The 24629-nt window shown below is 46.7% G+C and overlaps 1 long non-coding RNA gene across 1 annotated transcript; it reads left to right on the top strand.

Annotated features, from left to right (window-relative positions):
• The first annotated feature begins 16820 nt into the window (after positions 1 to 16820).
• LOC138429472 (uncharacterized) lies at positions 16821 to 24355 on the top strand. Its single transcript, XR_011252812.1, has 3 exons — positions 16821 to 18161; positions 21896 to 22033; positions 24165 to 24355. It is a non-coding gene; the product is annotated as an uncharacterized lncRNA (long non-coding RNA).
• Positions 24356 to 24629: the final 274 nt, after the last annotated feature.

The raw sequence follows: 24629 nt of genomic DNA, 5'->3' as shown, positions 1-24629 counted from the left end.
AGGAGGTTCTATAGGCTAGAAGGAGATGCTGGTAATCATTAGTCCCTTTATGATGAGTAAAATAAGGCCAGAATGGGGGGAAAAAAAATCACAGTAAGAGGCAGTGAGCAGAGCAGGAGGTCATGATGGGGGTCCTGCGTCCCAGCCCCAGATGCCACAAAAGTCTGTGGATGAGGTGAGGTCCCTCCTGAGGAGGGGTGACCTCAGGAGCCATTGGGGGAGGAGCTTGGACCCACACAGGGGACTGGCGAGGGCCCTTAGCTGCTAACAGGATGGGGACCTGGGGTCCTTCTAGGGCTCTGTACAGCCAGTCCTCTCACATCTGCTTTCTCTTGCCTGCTGGTGAGAGGTGGGAGATGAGCAGTGGAACTGAGATTTTCACTGGGACCAACAGCCAGGGTGTCTCTGAATCTTGGTCTTGTTTGTTTTTGTGGCCTTGGGCAAATTACCTAAACTCTCTGAAAGTTGGATTTCTCACCTGTAAATGGAGAAAATTCCTGCCTACAGCTGTTTTGAGGATTAAATGAGAGAGAGAGTTTAGCCCTATGCCTGGCACGTAGAGAATCTATGACTATAATGGCTTTCATTACCCAAGCTCATTCCCTCTCACTTTCCCCAGCTCTGCACTTCACTTTGGAGTTGGCCTGTCCTCTTGATTGTGACCAGCTTCTCAGAGGAAGGGCAGCTCCAGCCAGAGAAGACTGCAGCCCCTGAGCCTAAACCCATAGCTTTCTTCCACTGCCTTTCCTTTGCCAGCTCCTCTGCCACTGATGTCTGGTTCTGTTTCAGAGGGATCCCCTGGAGAGAGGTTAGGAGAAGGAGGAGGTGTCAGGGGTGAAGCGGGGGGATGGATGGGCTCTGTGAAAAAATGTCAGATGAGGGCAAAGGTCTGGTCCAACACAAAAGAAGGAGAGGCCTGGGGTCATTCTTTGGAAATGAATGGGCAAGTGGAGTAAAGAATGAAGGGGAGCCATGAAGATGGTCTTAGAAATGAGAAAAGAAAAAAACTACCAGAAGCCACAGCTGAGAATTAAGTCAGAGAAGGATCATGTAGGACTGAGGGAGGATGGCTAGATCCAATCTTCCCGCACAAGGTGAAGCAGCTGGGCCTGACTCCAAGGCCCCTCTCCCCTTGTCACCCCAGCCCCTGTCATCCACCAGTCATCTCTGCTCATCATCTCACATCGGGGGCTTCAAGGTGGTCCAGCTGCTCTCCCTTCATGCAACTTCCTGCGTAGCTCCTGGACTGAATTGGGAGGTTCTCTTCTCTGTCGCATCCTTGTCCCATGTGCTATTTTTCCTGCTTGCTTTTGCTCCTGGGCCGATTGGAGCTGAGTTTTGCTGCTGAGCAGGGTTGGCCTTCACTGGTGTCTGGAAAGATTGGACCTGGCTGCTGGCAGACATTTCCAGGTCATTTGATGAATGGGCCCATGTAAATGGGGTAGTAAATGGCTGGTGGGGAGGGTGGGAAGGAGACAGAAATCTCCTTACCTTCCCTGAAAGTTTGGGAATTTCTGCAGATGTGAATTCTACTTTTTCTACCCTAGTCCTCAATGCCCCTTCCTCACTGTCACTCCCTCTTGCCTCCACTTCCAGCGATGACTTGGTGGCTCTCAAATAACAAGCATCTTTAGGGGTGCCTGTAGCTAGAGGAGACCTGGTTCTTATGAGCTCTAGAGTATGCCTTGCAGGTGAACCTGAAATTGGTGAGCAAGGATACCCCTGACCAGCCGCTTTGACCAGGATGCCAACCATGGTGAGGGGAAATGGCAGGGATACCCCAAGAAGGGCTGGGGTAGAGCCACGTACTGGCAAAGGAAGAACTCAAGCCCCAGGGAGCTGGCTCCTTGTGTTTTTAAGAGAAAGTCTAAGGGCAGTGGTTTCAGGAACTGCCTCTGTACTGTCAGGGGAAATGGGTAGAAAAGTCACAGGCTGGCTCACTTATATGGCGGGGTCCATAGTTCCCCCACACTGCACTGGTCACATGTGCTGACTTCCCCTGTCTTCTAAGGGTGCAGCATGTTTCACTGACATGGACTTTGAGCAAATGGATTGGAACTTACCTGTTGGTCTATACAATGCTGCATGTGCTGAGTCACTCCAATTGTGTCTGACTCTTTGTGACCCTAGGGACTACAGTCCACCAGGCTCCTCTGTCCATCGGATTCTCCAGGTAAGAAAACTGGAGTGGGTTGCCATGCCCTCCTCCAGGGGATCTTCCCGACCCAGGGATCGAACTTGCATCTCCTGCATTGGCAGGTGGATTCTTTACCACTAGTGCCACCTGGGAAGCCCATGCACCACACTAGAAGTTTGTAGCCCCAAGCTTGTAAATTTACTGAAGATATTAGATCCTTTCCCCACCACACCCTCAAACTTTGTGCTCCTCTAACCAGACACACGGTCCATAGGAAGCCTCCAGAGTTGAAATTCTCCTGGGAATAGTACTTGCTCCCAGAACTTGACAAGTTTCCCCACTGAAGGAGATTAATCCATCCATCCATCCAGGATTGAACATGTGAGCAAGTGAGTCTGTGAGCAAGACCCTCCAATGAACTTGCATCTTGTACAATAATCTAGAAGCTCTGGGCCTATGAAAGGAGGCAGATTGCTGTGGGGCAAGGGAGTGGATGCCCCTGGACTCAGACTCTCTTTTGCCTCAGTTCAGTTCAGTTCAGTTCAGTTGCTCAGTCATGTCTGACTCTTTGCGACCCCATGAATCGCAGCATGCCAGGCCTCCCTGTCCATCACCAACACCCGGAGTTCACTCAGACTCACATCCATAGAGTCAGTGATGCCATCCAGCCATCTCATCCTCTGTCATCCCCTCCTCCTGCCCCCAGTCCCTCTCAGCATCAGAGTCTTTTCCAATGAGTCAACTCTTCGCACGATGTGGCCAAAGTACTGGAGTTTCAGCTTCAGCATCATTCCTTCCAAAGAAATTCCAGGGCTGATCTCCTTCAGAATGGACTGGTTGGATCTCCTTGCAGTCCAAGGGACTCTCAAGAGTCTTCTCCAACACCACAGTTCAAAAGCATCAATTCCTCAGCACTCAGCTTTCTTCACAGTCCAACTCTCACATCCATTCATGACCACTGGGAAAACCATAGCCTTGACTAGATGGACCGTTGTTGGCAAAATAATGTCTCTGCTTTTGAATATGCTATCTAGGTTGGTCATAACTTTTCTTCCAAGGAGTAAGCGTCTTTTAATTTCATGGCTGCAGTCATCATCTGCAGTGATTTTGGAGCCCCCCAAAATAAAGTCTGACACTGTTTCCACTGTTTCCCCATCTATTTCCCATCCAGCTACTCACAACAGACTAGGGTTTGAGCCACATCTCAGGACACAGTGTGACTGTGGAGGTTTGTGCAGACCCTGGATGAGACCCATCTGTGGTGTGGGACATGTCTGAAGGAAACAGCTTAAAGTACCTGAATGGTAGGGAGCACAGCCCAGGGGTGCAGTCAGCGTGGGTGATGGTGTTGACCAGGGAGGGAACAGGTTTGATAGGAGACATCCTGGCAGGTGGCTATAGCAGACAGACAAAGAATCCAGCTCATGTGACTTTTAGAACTCAGGCAAGCATGAGGTTCTCATCAAGCACATCTTGTTTCTTACAGCATTTATTTATTTACAACATCTTGTTATTTCAAAAACAATCTCATATGACTTTATTATATAGATGTTACTAAAATCATTCCTGAGCTTTTGACCATTAATGTAAAATATGTAAAATGAACAGTATAGACTGTGACTGCAAAACTGCTATAATAGACAGGACTCTACTCCCAGAAACTTTAATTTTGATATAATTTCGCACTTAGAGAAAAGTTGTTATCCTTTTGCAATTGCTTTATTATGCTATCAGGTGTTTCTGAGTGAAGGGGCAGCACGGGAGCCATCAGGCTGGGGAAAGCGGTGTCAGCCTTCAGGGGACATGCAACCACAGGCAAGGTGGCCCTGGAGAGACAAGGGGCAGAGGTGGTCAGCAGGGCTGCAGAGCGTGTGCTGAACTGGCCATGGTGTAATTGTCCAGAGGCATGGAGTACTTAGAGCCCAGTTTGGACCCCTCTAGTTCTTCTGTCTTTGGAAAACTCCTGACCCTCTCTGAGCTTCCATTTCTTCCTGGGTAAATGGGAATGTAGTAATGTCTTGGTAAGTAGCAATATCTACTATAGCAGGTCTCTTGTGAAGATGGAATGAGCTGATGTGTGTGAAGTACCTTACAGAGCCTGGCACACTAGTGCCAGTTATTGAGTTAGTGCTTAATAAACAGTAGTTATTAATAAGTTTGATGATGGTGATTAGAATAATAAAGAGGTTGAGACTGGAACCAGAAGCCTGGCCCAGCGTGATATGGCAGATGAGGCCAGCAGGTTGGGCAGGCAGGAGCGGGGAGGGGCACAGGACATGCATTCCAGGCAGGACTCATGCTTCCCTGGGCTTCATGGCGTGACTGCTGGTGTGGGGAGGACCATGTGAGGAATTCTTCTGCTTGAGAAACCGAGTTCCCTCGGTCAAACTCCAGGGGTTGGGGATCCTGGGTAAGGAAAGATGAAAACTGACAGCCATAGAATGCCCCTCCCTTGGCCAGAGGAAGGATGAATGGAATATTTGAGATGCTGGAAGCCCTCCTACATGGTAAGTTCAAAGAAGTGTCTCGCTTCTCTGAGGATTCCAAACAGACTTTGCAAAAATGTAATTAAGTTCCAAGTCCCTGGAAATCAATCATGCTCCCAGGAACTAATACCTTGTCTTGTTGATTAGAAGTGAGGGGAGCCAGGGGCAATTACTCTCTGATGAAGGAAATTCTTTGCTCAGAGATCCAAGGACTCAGAGAGCCAAGGCCAGGGAGTGGGAACAGGGGACAGGGTAGGGGTGGCAAGGCAGCCTCCGGGAACCACGTCTAATTACACATGACCTGTTTTTCTGGGCCAAAGTTCTCCACTGGACACAAAGTCCATCTTCAGATCTGTACTGGAATCTCAGGAGCTTCTCTTCATATTAGGGGAAACCAAGTAGAAACAAAGATTGGATCTCAGGACTCACCAAGGCCATCAGTCACTGTTTAGTCCATTTCCCTACTGCCAGCAAGTGGGGACAAAGGACAGCCTGCCGCTTAGCCACCTCTGCAGAGTGGTTTCTTGAGCCAGCCCAGTCCTAGGCACTGGGAATGGTACTTGCTCCCAGAACTTGACAAGTTTCCCCGCTGAAGGAGGTTAACACTGAACAGGAAGTAAAGAGCCCCGGAGCCCAGACAGAGGTCTGCCTCTAATCAACCTGTGGAATTAAAGAGGAGGGCGGTGCAAAGTGTAAGCTCTCCCCTCAGCTCAGAGACCCTTCTCTCCAGCTCTCTGCTGCGTGGGAGGAAATGGAGAGCAGCCTGGAGGCTGAGAGGCAGGGTGAATACAGAGAGAAGGGGAGGAGATGGAAAACAAAGAGATGGGCGAGGTGCAAGTGGGGATGATAGATGAAGGGTTGAGGACTGCGCACAGACATGGAGAATGGTCTGCTGACAAAGCGATGCTGGCTCTGCAGCTGAGGTCTTGGAGGGCTGAGAGGATGGTGGGGAGAAGGGCAGTGATTCAGTCCACCATAGATTTAATCTCAAACCAGATAACCCAACCCAACCTGTTTCCACACCAGCCCCAGATCTCTCTGCTCCCTGCTCCAGCACATCCCAGCACAGGCTGAGGGGCGTGAAGGTGCAGAAAAAGAGATGAAAGCAGTCAGAAACCTTTGGAAACAGCTGCCTCTGTATCTGTCCCATGAGTTCTGGGGCAGCTCCCGGTGGGTTCCAGACCTGGGTGCCTGTGAGTGACCAGCAGCAGGGCAGCCTGAGACCCAGAGGGGCTGAGGGTCAGAGGTTGTGCTGGGTGGAGGCTATAGGATATAGTGAGCCCCCAGTGTCAGTGGCACATTTGCCCCAAGGCACCATTGCCCCAGGGGCCTCCGCTCTGTAGGGCTTGGAAAGTGTTAGTTGCTTAGTCGCATCCAACTCTTTGTGACCCCATGGGCCTGTCAGGGTCCTCTGTCCGTGGGATTCTCCAGGCAAGGATACTGGAGTGGGTTGCCATTCCCTTCTCCAAGGGATCTTCCCAACCCAGGGATTGAACCCTGGTCTCCTGAATTGCAGGTGAATGCTTTATCGCTGAGCCACTGGAGAAACCTAAGTAAGAGAATAGCAGGCATCCCAGAGGGTGTGTGAAAGCACCTCAAAGGCCTTCAAAGACCTTGCTGTAAAAAATGTAAAAAGAAAATCATCACTCTCTTCTCCAGCCTGGCTTCCTGAGCCCTCGACTCTTCATTGAGTGGGCTGGCCGCACCCAGTAGGCAGGACACAGGAGGTGGCAACTCCCATTTTTGGCACCAACAGGCCCACCATCCAATCTTAATTCTCTTTCCGAGTTTCCCACACAACACTGGGCGAGAATTTCTTCACAGATCAAGCAATTGAGCTTGTTCTGCTGAAGCTACTATCTCAGAGGAGCGGTTAAAAGCAGGGACTTTGGAATCGCAAGGACATTGGTTCAAATCTCAGATCACCTACTTATTAGCTGGGTGATTTAACGCAATTTCTTTACAGATGGACACTCATTCCTTCATCTGTACAATGGGCAAAAATCATATCTTCCTCATGAAGCTTGTGAGGATTAAAAGGGATCACCCATGGAAAGAGCTTAACAGTGCCAAGTTCATAATCACCACCACTACTTCTACTGCTATCCAGGTCATCTTACCCTAGGGTAAGTGTTTTCCTGAAACTTCACCTTGACCTTCTTAAGTTGCTTTGTTTCCTTGACCTGTTTTGGGTTCTCCAGAGGCAGAGGGATGGCTGAGATGAACTCTGGTACTCTGGGGTCCAGAACAGCCCTCCTGGTGTCTTCACTCTCACAGCCCACCTTGGTAGTTCTATATCCCTTCTTCCATTCCCCACTTCTTTGACTCATATCCAAGTGAACTGAAGATCTTCTGCCCTTCCCTTTTCCACATGACAGCTCCAGGAGTAGAGGTCCTGGCCCCTGCAGGTCCCTCCTGGCACACCCGGGCCTCTCTCCTGACCTGGTGTTTGTGCTGTGCCATTGAAGGCTGTTTGCTTTCCCAGCTGCTAATGGCCAATTTTCTGTGAATCATAATTGCTTTACCCCATTAGGCAGGATCATTAAGATTGGATGGTGGGCCTGTTGGCTCAGCACACAGAGGAGCTGACAGCTGTCCTGAGCTCTCCCCTAGTCCTCATCCACAGCTTCAGCTGCCTCCTCCCCTGAAGCCTGGATCATCCCACTCTAGGGACATGGAAGGGCTGTAATCTGTCTTTAGCCCCTGGGGTCCTGCGATGAATTCCATAAGATGCTATTGAGCACTCATTGCAAGAGGCCAGCTGCCCAGTTTGCTGGCATTAATGTACATCCATTGAATACTTCCCATGTGCCTGGCCTTGTGCTAAACACAACATATAAATGATTTCGTTTAATCCTAACAGCAGCCTTAAAACTGCTACTATTATTAACCTCAATTTACAGATGAGAAAACCGAGGCTGTGAGAGGTTACATAAGCACTTGAAATCCCCCTAGTAGGAGACAGAGCTGGGATTTGAAATGTGAGCAGTCTGACTCCAGAACCTATGTTCTTAATCACCCTTCCCTGGCCTGTGTGTGCAAAAGACAAAAATTTAACTGTTTTCCTTCTTTCTCACTTTATTTTTCATTTTCCTTCATTGTATTTTCATCTTTATAAATACCACTCAGGCGGCTTCTGCGTTGCAGGGCATGGTGCTGAAACCTTGGTTGTTGTGCAATTAACAGAAGGTTATAGATCCCCTAGCTCTCTGGCTATACCCTGAAGACAATTACATGCAGAAAAGCAAACAAGTTGAGGGGAAATAATCCTGCATTATGAAACCAAGTAGAAATCATTTGAGGTATCTTGTTTTTGGATTATCCATGAGTGTGGATAATCAAGAGTCGCTGTATTTTTTATGCACAACTTAATCTGCAGCTTCTAAACAACTTCTGCAGTATAATTTGGGACAACAAATTAGTTTCAGATGAGAGACTCTTGCTCCTCCTTGAAAAACATTCTTCATTTCAAATTATCCTTGCTGCCAGCCATAAGGGCTGACAAGAAAGCAGAGAGTTAAGCTGTTGAGACAAATCCTGGCTCTCGGTTGCCTCTAGTTTTCCCCATTGCAGATCCTCTTCGCATCTCAGTCTTCAGGGGACGTCTCCAGCAGGGAGGAGGAGCTGGTCCAATGTCATGGCTGGGCCTCCACGCTTGTTGAGAGCCCTCCTTTTCCCTTCCTGGTGGCTCTGCTCCTTTGAGGAGCCCTCAGCCAATTCTGGAAGCAAGCCTGGCTCAGAGGGGCCTCTGAGCTGCTGGGGTTGAACTGTCAGCTTCCGCTCAGCGCAGAATTCCCTGGTATGAGACCACATGAGGGTGGCACAACTGCCTGCCAGTTCCCCTGAGCCAGGCAGCCAGCAGGGAATAAAGATCTTTCTCCAGGGAACAAGAAAGCGAAAGGTACAATGGCATACACCAGAAAGCAAGGTCAGTGTGAGTGCCTATAGACCTTGTCTCACTTAATCTCTGTTACAATGCCTGGAAAAGGGTACAGGTCTTTCTGTCTTACCAATGAGGACATTGTAGCTTGTGGGAGATTATATCCTAACTTCCTAAATGGAAGAAAATCATATCAGAAATATTATAGGACCATCTTTAAAAGAAGATAAAATGGGTTGTGTCACGTTGAAGCATTAAGTATAGTTCTATTTGTTATGCAATAGTACAAAAAAATCTCAAGATTTTCATTAAATGTGAAAACACAAAGAGAGGTTGCTTTGGTGTGACTTGGCTGATAGCCTTTAATACTAAAATAGCATACCTGCCTGGTTAGCATTGTGCCCTTCTGCCCATATGAATTTATTCTTTCATAAAGGTGTGCATCCTCAGTGATCAATGTAAAGAAATAGAAGAAAACAACAGCATGGGAAAGACTAGAGATCTCTTCAAGAAAATTAGAGATACGAAGGGAACATTTCATGCAAAGATGGGCTCAATAAAGGACAGAAATGGTATGGACTTAACAGGAGCAGAAGATATTAAGAAGAGGTGGCAAGAATACACAGAAGAATTATACAAAAAAGATCTTCACAACCTAGATAATCACTACGATGTGATCACTCACCTAGAGCCAGACATCCTGGAATGTGAAGTCAAGTGGGCCTTAAGAAGCATCGCTATGAACAAAGCTAGTGGAGGTGATGGAATTCCAGTTGAGCTACTTCAAATCCTAAAAGATGATGTTGTGAAAGTGCTGCACTCAATATGCTAGCAAATTTGGAAAAGTCAGCAGTGGCCACAGGACTGGAAAAGGTCAGTTTTCATTCCAATCCCAAAGAAAGGCAATGCCAAAGAATGCTCAGACTACCACACAATTGCACTCATCTCACATGCTAGTAAAGTAATGCTCAAAATTCTCCAAGCCAGGCTTCAACAATATGTGATCTGTGAAATTCCAGATGCTCAAGCTGGATTTAGAAAAGGCAGAGGAACCAGAGATTAAAGTGCCAACATCCGCTGAGTCATTGAAGAAGTGAGAAAGTTTCAGAAAAACATCTTCTTTATTGACTATGCCAAAGCCTTTGATTGTATGGATCACAACAAACTGTGGAAAATTCTGAAAGAGATGGGAAAAACAGACTGGTTCCAAATTGGGAAAGGAGTACGTCAAGGCTCTATCTTGTCACCCTGCTTATTTAACTTATATGCAGAGTACATCATGAGAAATGCTGGACTGGATGAAGCACAAACTGGAATCAAGATTGCAGGGAGAATTATCAATAACCTCAGATATGCAGATGATACCACCCTTATGGCAGAAAGTGAAGAACTAAAGAGCCTCTGGATAAAAGTGAAAGAGGAGAGTGAAAAAGTTGGCTTAAAGCTCAACATTCAGAAAACAAAGATCATGGGATCTGGTCCCATCACTTCATGGCAAATAGATGGGAAAACAGTGTCAGACTTTATTTTTTGGGGGGCTCCAAAATCACTGCAGATGGTAACTGCAGCCATGAAATTAAAAGACACTTGCTCCTTGAAAGCAAAATTATGACCAACCTAGACAGTTTATTAAAAAATAGAGACATTACTTTGCCAACAAATGTCTGTCTAGTCAAGGCTATGGTTTTTCCAGTGGCCATGTATGGATGTGAGGGTTGGACTACAAAGGAAGCTGAGTGCTGAAGAATTGATGCTTTTGAACTGTGGAGAGGACTTTTGACAGTCCCTTGGACTGTGAGGAGATCCAACCAGTCCATCCTAAAGGAAATTAGTCTTGAATATTCATTGGAAGGACTGATGCTGAAGTTGAAACTCCAATACTTTGGCCACCTAATGTGAAGAACTGACTCATCTGAAAAGACCCTGATGCTGGGGAGGATTGAAGGCAGAGGGAGAAGGGTGAGATGGTTAGATGGCATCACTGACTCAATGAACATGAGTTTGAGTAAACTCCGGGAGTTGGTGATGGATAGGGAGGCCTGGCATGCTGCAGTCCATAGGTCACAAACAGTCAGACACAACTGAACTGAACTGAAGTGTGTGCATGCTTAGTCAAATCTGACTCTGCAACTGCATGAACTGTATCCCACCGGCTCTTCTCCATGGAATTTTCCAGGCAAGAATACTGGGATGGTTGCCATTTCCTACTCCAGGGGATTCTCCTGACCCAGGGATTGAACACACATCTCCTGTGTTCCTTACACTGGAAGGCATATTCTTTTACCACTGAGCCACCTGGGATAATAGCAAATCATAATAAAAGCAAATGTACCTAGCACTTATGTGCCAGGAACTGTTAAAACGGTTTTTGCTTCATAACTTACTTGCTTCATGGCTTATTTAGTCTCTACAATAAGACTGTGAGATGGGTGCTATATTGTCCCCAATTTATAGAGAAGGAACATGAAGCCCAGAATGGTTAAATAAATTTGTTCAAGGTCTCACAGAAGGTAAAAAGCAGAAGTAGTATTTGAACTTGGGCAGCCTGGTACCAGAGTCTGCTTTAACCACACCCAAACATACTCTTCCACAGCTTTGTATTACTCAATGCACATATTTCTTGCTCTCCCTCGGCGGTGTGATCCTTCAGCTGTGGTCTCCCGATTGGTTCTCTGGGCCTCTGGGAATCATGCCATGTCTGTGTCCAGCATTTCTGTCTGGAGACAGTTCTTACCTAGCACCAGTTGTTTTAGTCACTAAGTCGTGTCCAGTTCTTTGCGACCCTATGGACTATAGCCTGCCACGCTCCTCTGATCATGGGATTTTCCCATGGGATCATGGGATTCTCCAGCAAGAATACTGGAGTGGGTTTGCCATTTCCTTCTCCAGGGGATCTTCCCCATCAAACCCGGCTGGGTCTTCTGCTTGGCAGGCGAATTCTTCATCTACTGAACCACCAGGGAAGCCTGTAGCACTAGGGCCCTGACTCTTCCCTTCTCTGTGTGGAGCCCAGTGCAGCTCTGTGCAAGGAATTTTCACATTTGCTCCTCCACTCAGGGGTAGTATTGCTTATTTCTTCATTTGCTTATTTGACAAATGCACATTGGTTGCACACCCTGTGCAGGCACTGACCTTAGGGCTGAGAGGTACGGAAGCAACACAAAGTCTGCCTGGAAACTCCTCTCTCCTCCACCCTCCACCCACTTCCATCCTTATCTAGGGGGTGGAGACAACTTGAAGACCTAGGATAGCCTTGAAGGGAAAAGTCATGGCACAAGGCAGCCCAAGAGGGGTGTGGAAAGGGGAAGCAGCCCAGCCTTTGGCTGCAGTGAGAGCTGAGTGTGCTGAGGCATCCCAGTCTGGAGGAGACTCCAGATAATGGTTCTCAGGTCCTTCAGCCTCAACTCTGACTGGAGCACGTGCTCCTAGAGCTGTTTTTCAGTCACTCAGTGGTGTCCGACTCTTTGAGACCCCATGGACTGCAGCACGCCAGGCTTCCCTGCCCTTCACCATCTCCTGGAGCTTGTTCAAACTCATGTCCATTGAGTGGGCTACAAACCTGGATTGTTTCACGCCCCCCACACACATTGCCTGACAAAAACAACCATTAGTTGCCGCATTTTTTGCCTGAGTGAAGCTGCCCTTGGTCACATTCATGGTGCTGGTTATAAGCTCAGGATTTCTGAGGGAGTCTTGGGGCTTGTCTCAGCCACGGTCTCCCAAATGAAATGAACTCATTCCAAGTGGTTCCGATGACAAGACCTCAGTGAAGGGTGGGTTTACAGAGGTGAAGGCAGAGTCAAGGGAAGAAACCCAGAGTGGTGAGGCACCTGGGGCCTAGTGGCACTCTCCCTCAGGCTGGGAGAGGAGGGTCTCCCCAAGGGAGCTAGGTAAAGGGGACCACAGAGCCAGAGCTACAGTCACAGATGGTTAGAGCTAGAGATGTGGCCCTGAGGCAGGGAGGGCTGGGGAAGAAATGTCCCACCTTTCTCTCCTCCCTCCTTCTGAACTCTGCCAGGGCCTCGCATTGCCACCCCCTACTGGAAGCTGCAAGGGAGCTGGGATGACACAGTCTCCTGGGGTGAGTCAGCCTTCTGGGGCACAGAAGAGTGGAGAACAAAGCTGTAACGTAAGTAGAGCACAGCGCTTCCCTCCTGTGCCCAGCGGCACAGGGCCTTGGCCTCTCCTCTGTAGGATGGGACACCCGTGGAAGCCTGGTAGACTACAGTCCGTGGGGTCTCAAAGAGTCGGACAGGACTGAGCAACTTCACTTTCTTTCAGGGAGATAGCCTGACCCTGCCTACCTGTGAAGGGTTGTAAGGAAGTGAAACTAACACATCCCCCTGCCTGAGGCTTGCCCTCTAGGAGATATTTACAAGAATTAAACGGTCTTTCTGTTTCCTCACCTCCCCCCATCTTTGATCCATAAAAAATACCCTGGCAACCAGACGCCGACACGAAGGTTATTTTGAGGCGCTAGCCTGCCATCTTCTTGGTCAGCCAGCTCCCGAATAAAGTCCCTTCCTTGTCTCAACCCCTCGTCCCTTGGACTTATTGGCCTATCCAGCGAGCAGAGTGAGCTTGGACTTCATAATACCTCTCTCTTCCCTCATTCCTTCTCTTCTCTCTTTCCCAACTTATGCTCCAAATTTTAGAATCCTTAGGTTCTAGGCATCTGGCATTTCTTTCTTCTCCTTCCCAGCCTTTCTGTCCCTCCTAACCCACTGGAAGAACCTTAGCATTTGGGCCAGCCCAGAGCCAGTGGTTGAGCCTGGATGGGAAGCTGCTGCAAGCGAGGGTGTTTGTCTGGGGGGGGGGGTCCGTGTGTGGCCTCTGTGGTCAGGCTCTGCTGTTCAGCCTCCCACTTCTCTGAACCAAGGCCACCAACCTTCTCTGAGGAGCACACAGCCACTAATGCTATTCAGTGCCTGGGCTCCTGGCCCTCCCCTCCCCTGTGAGAAGGAGTAAACAGAGTTGTCTACGGACTTTGCTCAAGGAGATTTTTCTGAGGCCGGTGTGGGGTCAGCAACCTGACCCAGCAACACCCAGCAACCCTCCCTTTGAGGAATTATGGCTTTCCCATCCCCAGGGGTCCTGATGAGGCTGTCAGTCACAGATGCCCTGCCTCCCACCATTGGTGTGTGATGCAGCTGACCGATAGGAGTACCCCATCTGCCTTGTGCAGCGATTCATCTGAATGTGGGTGTGAAACCCTGCAAGTTATCAGTACATTTTCCCTGATTGACCCTTCTCCTCCCCCAAACCCGCCTTTCTTAGCCTTTTCCATCTCAGTTAATGACAATTCCATCAGTTCTTGTTGTTCAGGCAAGAAATCTTGAAGTCATTCTTGACACCCTTCTTTCTGTCAGTTCACATATGATTCATCAGGAAGTCATGCTGGCTCCATTTCAAAATATCTCCCGAATCTTACCACTAATTTCACTCTAGTTGAAGCCACCAGCTTCTTTCCTCTGTATTACCACAATAGTCTTCTAATTGGTTTCCTCATTTTAATTCACGTCCCCCTATAGTCCATCGTCAACACAGTAGCCAGAATGAGCCTTTTAAAATGTAAGTCAAATTACATCATTTCTCTGTCCCAGTGCTTTCAATGACAACCTTTTTCTTTCTCTGTAAAACCATGGATAAAATATCCCTCACAACCTTTCCATGACAACCCATTTCTCTCTCTTTACAAGGCCATGCTTAAAGCATCCCTTACCTCTGTTATTCTACGATCCTATTTCCTCTACTTCCCCCTTTCTCACCCCACTGCTGTCACCCTGGCCCCTTCTCTGTCATGCATCATGCCAAGCACGCTCCCACCTCAGGGCCTTGCAAAGGCTGTTCCCTTTGTCTGACATGCTCTTCCTTCAGATACCTGCCTTGTTCAGTCTCCTCCTTCAGCTCTCTGCTCACGTACCACTTTCTCAGTGAGGCCTCTCTGCCCCTACTTCCAATTTAATAACATATTATCTGGCATTTCTCTCCCCGTTCTATTTTATTTTCTCTGCAATCATCGCCATGTAACATACTATTTACTTCACCTATTTATCTTGTTTTTTATTTGTTCTTCATCTTTCATGCATTGGAGAAGGACATGGCAACCCACTCCAGTATTCTTGCTTGGAGAATCCCAGGAACGGAGAAGCCTGGTGGGCTGCTGTCTATGGGGTCGCACAGAGTCGGACACGACTGAAGTGACTTAGCAGCAGCCGCAGCAGCATCTTTCCTCCAATAGAATGTCTATTCCATAGAGCATGAGATTTACATTTGCTTTCATTATGGCTGTATCTCTGAGATACAGCCATATAGAAAGTGAAGTTGCTTAGTCGTGTCTGACTCTTTGCGACCCCATGGACTGTAGCCTACCAGGATTCTCTGTCCATGAGATTTTCCAGGCAAGAGTGCTGGAGTGGGTTGCCATTGGATCTTCCCAAGGGATCTTCCCAACCCAAGGATCGAACCTGGTCTCCTGCATTGTGGGTGGACACTTTACTGTCTGAGCCTAGGTGTTCCCTAAATCCCTATAGGATAAATATATGGACTTAGTGTGTTGGCCTCCACTCTATTCTGCATGGTTGGCCCTCAGAATGCAGGCTTGGGCTGTTCTCTCTCCCACCTCGTAGAGAAAAACTCCCAGAGAGTGTGGCCTACAGACAGAAGGGGCAGACACAGAGACCTGACATCCTGAGGACACTGAGTCAATGGATGCAGCCGCGTGTGCACTAGATCCAGCCCATTCCTCCCTGGACTTCCCAGTCCCCCTAGAACCTCCTCCTTGGCTTAGCTGGTTTGAGATAGGATTGATTGCTTGCAACAGGATGAACTTTAGACCAGAAAGTCTGGTGCTTGGGGACTGTGCAGCAAGTACTAGAGTCAGGCGCTTGTGAGGGAAAGCTAGCCGTGGAGGTGAGGGCTGGCATCTTTTCTGCTGAGTTCTCCCCAGATAGGCAGGGCAGAGTATCCCAGCTAGGAGAGAAAACCTTCTGAGAGCAGGAGCTGAATTTCCCCAGCTGTACCCTTTGCAAATCTAATGAAGGCAGACCTCATCCAGGGCCACACAGGAAGGAAAATGAAGACTGATTCCAGCCACCTTGGCTTTCTTACTGCAGTTGGCAGCAGGAAGGGGTGCCCTGGGCTCTTGAAAGATCTTTAATCATGGTGTCTGAAATCCTAAGCCAGAATCTTGGCTCTGCCATTTCCCCTGGGCAAGTCACCAAGTTTTGTTGGCCTCAGTTTCCTCATCTTAAAGTGAGACGGTTGAAATAAATGACTCCTTAAATTCCTTTCAGCATGATGTTCAACGGTAAGGTAAGTGCATTGTGATTAAGTATGCAGGCTCTGGGGTCACGCTGTCTGAGGGCAGTTTACTACTTACTATATGCTGGAATTTGAGCTTCAGTTTGTTCAGATTAAAATAGGATTCATAGGGAGTTCCCTGGTGGCTCAGTGGTTAGGACAGGGCGCTTTCACTCCTGGGGCCTGGGTTCAATCCTTGGACTGTGAACTAATATGCTGAATACCTCGAGGTGTCATCAAACTTTCAAAAAATATTAGCACTTCCCCAGTGGTATAGCAGATAAGAAGCCGCCTGGTGGCGCTAGTGGTGAAGAACCTGCGTGCCAACGCAAGAAACAAAAGAGATGCAGGGTCAGTCTCTGGGTCCAGAAGATCGCCTGCAGGAAGGCCTGGCAATCCATTCCAATACTCTTGCCTAGAGCATCCCATGAACAGAGGAGCCTGGCGGGCTGCAGTCCACAGGGTCACAGAGAGTCGGACATAACTGCAGTGCGCCCACACCAATGCAAGAACGGGTTCCTGTGGTGTGGGTAGATCTAAGAGCAACTAAGCTCGTGTGCCACAACTACTAAGCCTGTGAACCTAGAGCCTGTGCTCCGCCACAAGAGAAGCGGCCATGAGGAGAAGCCGTGCACTGCAACAAAGTGTAGCCCCCACTCGCTAGCACAACTAAACATAAATAAATAAATAGATAAATTTAAAAAATAGGATTCATAATAGTACCTATCTCTATTTGTACTATAATAGTACCTATCTCTATTAGTACTAAATTATAAGAAATTAGTAGACCGCATAGAGGGCTCAGAATTGTTTTAGGCACATAGTAAGTCCTCAAAAATATCAGCTATTATATTATTATTCTTTGTTATTATTACTGTTATTGAGAGCATTTTCCCTAGATCTTGGAGTGATTACTGCTCCCATCTCTAGGACTGACTCTCTTCAATGGCAGGGCTTACAGCCACCTCTGAACACTGACCATTCCCTCCCTTTCTCTGCAGTGACTGGAAACAGCATTGAGATGGCAGTGACAGGGCCAGAAGTCAGCTTCCCCTTCTCCTGTGGAAAGGTGGGGCTGGTATCACTCACTTAATCTGGAGAATTTCCATAGCATTTTCCCCACATTTTGCTTGGGTTAGCTTATTTACACCAACCATACATCTTATCACTGTCATAAATTTTTATTCCCATGGACATGTCCAAACTTATGGGTTGAAATAACATAATTTACATGCTGTTTAGTATGCAGATTGGGCTAATCCACTTCTATAAATTCACCACCAGGCCTGTGCAGCCGCCCTCTCTCTGCAGGACCTCAAGCTGATTTGAATATCGCACTCTATTGTGTGGTTGGTGGTGTGAAATGCTTGGGTCAAGAGCCGCCCCCTAGGCAGCTGAACACTGACCCGACAGACCAGTGCCTGCAGTCGGTGGGTGCGGCACACCCTTTCCCCCAGCAGAGTCCTTCTTCCCTGTGGGTCGCTCCCACAGGTCCTCCGGCTGAAAGCTGAGAAGTCACTAGGAGCCAGGTGAGCTCTTTTCTGTCTTAGGCTACATCCTGAGATAAAGGATTTCAGTGCCAGTCCAAGGAGTGGGAAGCACGGGTAGGTACAGAGGGAGGGAGGCAGATGCAAGGTGTTGGTGGCGGATGGATGTGGGTGAGCCAGCTCAGTCCTCTGGGAGCTGCTCGTGAACAGGCCTCAGACTTGCCCCATCAGAAGAGGAGGGAGACAGGGTGCTGATTCCCCAGCTCCCTGCTGACGTTGTCCCAGAGGCTACAAGGCCCCACGTGGAGCCAGAGGGGACTTCAGGTGAGGGCTGCTGCACTCGATGAAGAAGGATACCGCTGGCTTTTATCTGAATAAAGAATGATGACGTGGTGGTGGTGGTGGGGACTTCCCGGTGGGGTAGTGGCTAAGACGCCATGATCCCAATGCATGGGGTCTGGGTTCCATCCTTGGTCAGGGAACTAGTTCCCGCATGCCACAACTAAGATTTCTCATGCCACAGCTAAGACCTGGTGCAGCCGAAATAAATAAATAATAATAATAATAAGGGGATAAGAATGGGGCACTGTGTTCACAGCCTCTTTCTCGTTTTCAGTTCTGATTCTGTCACCTGGTTCTGTCACTTCCTGTACATTCCCTTGGGGAGGCCTTTCCTAATGGCCTGTTGGAAACAACACCCTCTCATGTTCTATTCATATCCCCTATTTACTTTTCTTTATAGCACTTATCACTACCTAATGTATTATGTATCTGGGTTTACAGGAAAAGACAGCAAACAAACAAATATTTAATACATCAGGCAGTCGAGAGTACAATAGAGAAAATGCAAGCAGAGGAGGAAGATGAAGGTACGTCATATGGGGATGGGTTGCTATTTTATCTGTGGGGTTGTGTATACCAAGGGGGTTCTCCTTAGTGAGCTGTGGTTGAGCTGAGAGAGACCTTTAGAAAGTGAAGGAGTGGGTCGTGTGGGAGAGGTTTTCAGGCAGAAGAAACAGCAGGTACGAAGATCCTGAGGCAGGAGCATGTTTGGCTTGAAAGTGAAAGTGTGAAAGTCACTCAGTGTGTCTAACTCTTTGCGACCTCATGGACTATAGCCCTCTGTTCATGGGATTCTCCAGGCAAGAATAATGGAGGGGGTTGCCATTTCCTTCTCCAGGGATCTTCCTGATCCATGGATTGAACCCAGGTCTCCTGCCTTGCAGGCAGATTCCTTAACGTCTGAGCCACCAGAGTGCAGTGCTTGAGGCGGGAAGAGGAAGAAGAGGTCAGACAGTGACAGGGAAATCTGATAGATGTGAAGGTCTAGATTAGGACTTGGGATCTTACTGTGTTTATCTATCAGCGTTCTCCAGAACCCTTGTTTATTGTTTGTTTATTATAAAAAATTAGCTCTTGTAATTATGGAGGCTAAAAAGTCCCAAGATCTGCTGTTGGCAACTTGGTGACCAAGTGAAGGTTCCAGTCTGTGAGTCTACAGGCTTGAGACCCAGGAAGAACCAATGTTTCAGTTGGAGTCTGAAGGCAGGAAGACTGATGTCCCTGTGCAAGCAATTAGGCAAGAGTTCCCTCAGCCTTTTTGTTCTATTCAGGCCTTTAAGGGATTGGATGAGGCTCACCAACATTAGGGAGGGAAATCTGCTTAAGACTACTTCTATTGATTCAAATGTTAATCTCATCCAGAAACACCCCAAATGGACACAGCTAGAATAATGTTTGACTGAATGCCTTGTCTCTCTGTGGCTCAGTCAAGCTGACATAACCATCACACCCCAAGTGAGATAGAGAGACATTGAAAATTTTAGTCTAATATGATCAGATTTATGTTTTTAAAAGATTGCTCTGGCTGCTTTGTGAAGAAGAGTCTGCAAAAGGCAACCGTTTTTAGTGAATTAGACTACTTCAGAGACTATTGCAATAATCTAGGCAAGGGATGTTTGATAGCTTGGACCAGGATGATACTGGGTGGAGGTGGTGAGAAGTGGCTAGATTCTGGATATATTTTGAAGGGAAACCTCTTGGGACTCACTGATGAGTTGGAATGTAGGATGTGACAAGAAAGGCACCAGTATGATCCCAAGGTCTTGGGTCTGAGCAGTCAGGAGGTTTGAGTTCCCATCCACTGAGATGAGGAAGACTACTGGAACATCTGGTTTGATCAGCATAAATTAGGTGTTAGTATTTGGACATGCCAAGTTCAACATGTCTTGTTTACATCCAGGCAGAAACGTAAATTAGGCCACTGGATATATTTGACTGGAATTCAGGGGTGCAACTTTGTTCAGTTTGGTATTCAATAGACACTCATTGAATGAATGGCTGTGTGACTGATCAGGTTTATCCCATGAGCCTCCAACAGCCCTCTGTATAACACTAATTTCCTTGGTCCAGCAGGGGACATCAAAATCTCTGCTCCAGAACAAAAACCCATCAAGCTGCTGGTCACGATGCTCTCGCTAATTCTCTGTCCTGATAGAACCAGTGGTTCCCATTGATCTGATCCTTCTTCTTCTCATTGCAACCACCTGAAGACCTTTTAAAACATTCTATTACTCCACTCTCTGGTTCTGACTCATTTGATCTGGGTTGGGTCTGTATATCAGTAGTTTTAAAAGATCCTCAGGTGATTCAAAAGCATATCCAGAGGTTGAGAACTATTTTTCTATGCTTTGACTTAACTGTGTGCTGGGACTTAAAAAAAAAAGTCAGCTCTTTTGTCAAAGCCCCTAGGAAAATACTGAAATCTTAGGCAGAAATGTTTGAAAAATACCATCAGTTAGAAGAAGAAAAGCTTTAGGTGAAAATATATTTGGCATAATATTTAATAGTTGTAATTTAGAAACAACAAAATGAAATATTATGCAGCCAGAATAGATGATTTTGTAGACAGTATAGTAACTTGGAAAAATGCTTATGAAAGATGGTTAAGCAAAAAAAGCAGAATGTCACATTGTGTCTACATTATAAGTGTGACTATGTAAAATCAAGCACGCATATAAATAAAGTGCTATAGAGGAACAAAGAAAAATGAAAGTGGTAGATTTGTTAGTTTAATGGGATAGTGGATGATGCTTCCTTCTCTTTTGAGTTTTTGTTGTTGTTGGAGGGGAGTATGGTATTTATTTTATTATGATGAGTCTGGGTTTTGTTCTGTTGCAGTAAGTAACAGAAATTTGAAAAATGGCAACATCACTCCAAGCAGGCAAGCAGATTCCCTGCCTCCCAGGAGAGGCTTTTTTAGAGCCTGAAAGTCCTTGGGCTCTTTTGTTTTACCATCTCTGTGACACTGGGATCAACGTCTGGACTTGTTCGGGACTCTCCTCTTTGCCTGTTAAGTGCCTAACGTGTGCCAGCATAATGGTAGTCACTGGGGCCAGGGGATACATAAATCAATCATTGCTCTGGGAGAGCTCACTGTGAAGAGGGAGAGATTAACACATAAGCAAACATTACAATAGGGCTTCTCGGGTGGCTTAGTGGTAAAGAATCTGCCTGCCAATGCAAGAGATGCAAGAAATGTGGGTTTGATCCTGGGTCGAGAAGAGTCCCTGGAGGAAGAAATAAATAGCAACCCACTCCAGTATTCTTGCCTGGAAAATTCCATGGACAGAGAGCCTGGCAGGCTATAGTCCATGGGGTCGCATAGTCGGACAGGACTGAGCGATTGGGCATATGCATGCGTGCAAACACACACACACACACACACACACACACACACTACAATGATTATAAGACAGTGCCATGAGCCTGATAATGCGGTTATGAACAAAGTTTTGTGTAAGCTTAGATAAATTTGCTTCAAGGGAGTCTGGGATGGTAGAAAAGAGGAGGTGATAGTTGTTCTTGGTCTTGAAGGATAAGTAGCAGCTCACCAGGTAGAAAATGGGTAGCTGTAGGATGGGGTGGGGAGGAACCAGCTTTCCAAACAGAGTGTGTAAGAGCAAAGGGTTATAAAGGACATGGAATGTTTAGGAAACAGAAAATAGATTTGGATGGAACACATTCATTTATTAATTTACTCAACAAGTGATTACTGAGTATTTTCTGTGTCTCAGACATCGGGCTAGATATTGGGGAGACCAAGAATTATCAACCTTTTTTGTGGTTTGAATACTGATCATAATAATAGATATTTTCTGAGTGTTTAATATATATTAACTCATGTATTCCTCTTAAGAATTGTTTTCCCGTACAAGTGATGAAATTGCAAATTAGAGTTTCAAGTACTTATCCATAGCCACACATTTACCATGCAGTGGAGCTCCTCCTTGAGCTTACAGTCTAGTGGAGGAGACAGACAAGGAGACAAATGATCATAAAGGGATAAGTCTTGAATGGAGGTCAGGGTAGAGCTTTGGAGAAGGTGACTGAAGTTGAGTCCTGGAGGATGAGTGGGCATTCGACGTGGAAAGTAGGTATGAGGTAGAAACAGCAGGGCTCCATGGTGATGATGGATGATAGAGGTGGAGAGATTGGTTAAAGCCAGTTCATGAAAAGTCCTTGAATGTCCTGCTAGAGAGTTGAGACTTTATTCTCTAAGCAATGGTGAATTAACAAGTCCTTTTTCTTCTTTTAATCTGAGACTGAGTCACTTGGGCAGTGTTTCAACCACACCAACCGTGAATTCTTAATGACTCGGCCTGATGAGAAGAATGGCATGGATAATCTAAAAATAATGGACAATGGGAAAGGACTTGAGCCTGCTCGTGGAGTGTGCCAGGTCATGATTTGCTGCGATGGAGGAGCAACTGATTTCTTTGTTCATTAAAGATTATATTCTGGCTGATGTCAAATCTGCTGTTTGAGAGCACCTGTGGCCATCATGGCAGTTTTGGTGTCACAGGGGACTGGGGAAAGAAAGTCCCTTCTGACCAAGAGTAGCAGAATAAAAATGTAACTGAGGGTCTGACATGCTGGGGTTTTTCACCAAGCTTGCTGTCCCCCAAGGGGCTGAAGTTGCAAGGATGGTGGAACAGAGAGAAATTTGGAGGTTTCAGGAAAGCTCTGGCTTTAGAACGCAGGGTACAGAGTGATGAACACTTCGAGCTGCACAGAGCAGCCAATGGAGAAAGCTATAAAAGTTGGAGTAGCACAGGAAATGTTGACCCTACAGATCACATGCCTGCAGAGGGGATTTCTTCTCACATTTTTAGGTGATGATGCAGAGACATTCTATGAGTAGAATTCATGGGGCCATCAAGTATGTAATCAAGTGGCTGTAAGGAAAGCAAGGGGTTTTGACCCTGCTCTGAGAAGGCTGTCTTGGGACTCAGGCAGAGAATGTATTACTGTTAGAACCCTTAGTAGTTAAGAGGAAGTTCTTGTTTGAATTGGGAAAGGGACCTATAATAACCATAAAATCCTGAAGTAACTGTGCCCCCTTCTGTACAAGATACAGTCCTGTATACAGAGCCCCAGAAGACTTGAGGTCAAGACCAGCACTGCCACTAACTCACATCATCTCTCTACACTTGTTTCCATCACTGTGAAATGAGAGGGTTAAACCAGATGTTGTCTAAACCTCCTCCAGCAAGGGTTTGTATATGACCTCCCCCAGTGATAGCTTTCAGTTTTCTCCCACTTGTGGATGCCACCTTATGGATGGAGAACTCAAAGATTTGATAAAAACTGCAGAAGTGCAAATTTGCTCATAACATGGAAAGTTTCAGAGCACTGGTCAGTACCAAGGGGTGTTGGAGTGGTCTGCTCTGGGTGCAAGGAATAAAGAGATGCATTGTCTATGGAGAACTTTAAAACAGTAATAGAAACCAAAGACAAGTCAGTCTGCTTTTTGTTATCACCATGTGTTGACAATTCCAAATATTCCTCCTCACCTGGGGGGACCACTCTGCCACTCCCCTCCTTGATTTGCCACTATTTATCTATATAATTCTTTTTTTATTCAGTGCTCTTTCGATTCCTCTGACTAGGGGAAGAATAGGGGAGAATCTTGTCAAGGTGCTAACCCTTTCACTACCACCTCTTATCTTTGATTTGTGTCCAGTAAAGAAGAGATAGGGGGTACTTTGAATCACTTTTTAGCAAGGAGGGTGTACTCTAGGTGTGGACTGGAGTGACAGCAAGGAAACAGGGACAGTAAGAGAGGTCAGAACATGTATTGAGGTGTGGAATAGATAGAGTAGTTGGCTTAAGAAGTCAAGTCCAGAACATGTGGCCTGTGGACAAGGTAGGGACAATTCCCCGAAGGCCTGGATTTGGCTGGACATGTGGTGCCTGAAGACAAAGCCTGCATCTCAGTTCTGATTTCGCAGATCCTACCACTTTCCTGAGGCTTCTCCTGGCCACATCTCAGACAGAATTCTTAGACATGATCTGCTCTGCACTCCTCACATCACACCACCCACCATCCTTCTCTGGATTTGTTTCCTCCCTGGTCTGCCTGGTGTCTAGAATATGCAGGGAGTTTGCCACCCTTCTGGGGACTCGTGAATTCTGTAGGCCTGGTCCTTGGTGCCCAACCTTCTGCGAGATGGCCCTGCTTCAGGCTGTGTCCACACCGTTCTGGGAGCCATTCTTTGTTTTCTTTTTAAAAATTGAAGGATAGTTCATTTACAATGTTGTATTATTTTTAGGTGTACAGTAAAGTGATTTACATATACATTTTTCTTTTTTAGATTCTGTTCTATTATAGGTTATTACAAGATATTAAATACAGTTTTCTGTGCTATACAGTAGGACCTTCTTGGTTATCTATTTTATATATAGTAGCTTGCAGCTGCTAATCCCAAACATAATTTGTCCCTTACCTCCCCTTCCCCCTTTAGTAACCATAAATTTGTTTTCTATGTCTGTGAGTCTGTTTTGTAAATAAGTTCCTTTGTCTCTTTTAGATTCCAGAAGCCATTCTTGATAGCAGCAAAACCGTCTACACACATTCTATGGGGCTTGATGGGCTGCTCTGGAGAGGAGAGGAGTCTCCCAGGAAAGTATGAGTGTGATTGAAGAAGGAGACTGGAGAAGAGATATAGACCCTTAAAGAGAGATCCCTGACAAACTAAATAAAACGTTTTGTTTTGGTCTCGTTTTGTTGCAAAGTGAGAGCCCAGTTTGGAGCAATTAAATTGACAACCAACCCAACCCAATTCTCCCCTAACCATGAGGACTGAGTTCTGGTTTCTCCCAGGTGTACAATTTGCTCAGTTTTGTCTTTTACATACACACAGCAGCAACATATTCCCTCCGGTCCATTTAGTTCCTAATTGATATCCTAAGATGATTTATTTAATCTAGCAGGAAGAGAAAAGGAAAGGATAGTTTCCACTGGAGTGTGCTTGACTTCTTTAACCCTTTCCTTC

Source organism: Ovis canadensis, chromosome 1 (genome assembly GCF_042477335.2).
Source record: "Ovis canadensis isolate MfBH-ARS-UI-01 breed Bighorn chromosome 1, ARS-UI_OviCan_v2, whole genome shotgun sequence".
Lineage (NCBI taxonomy): Eukaryota > Metazoa > Chordata > Mammalia > Artiodactyla > Bovidae > Ovis > Ovis canadensis.
The sequence above is the reverse complement of the archived record's forward strand: the minus strand, read 5'-3'. Positions and strand labels throughout refer to the sequence as shown.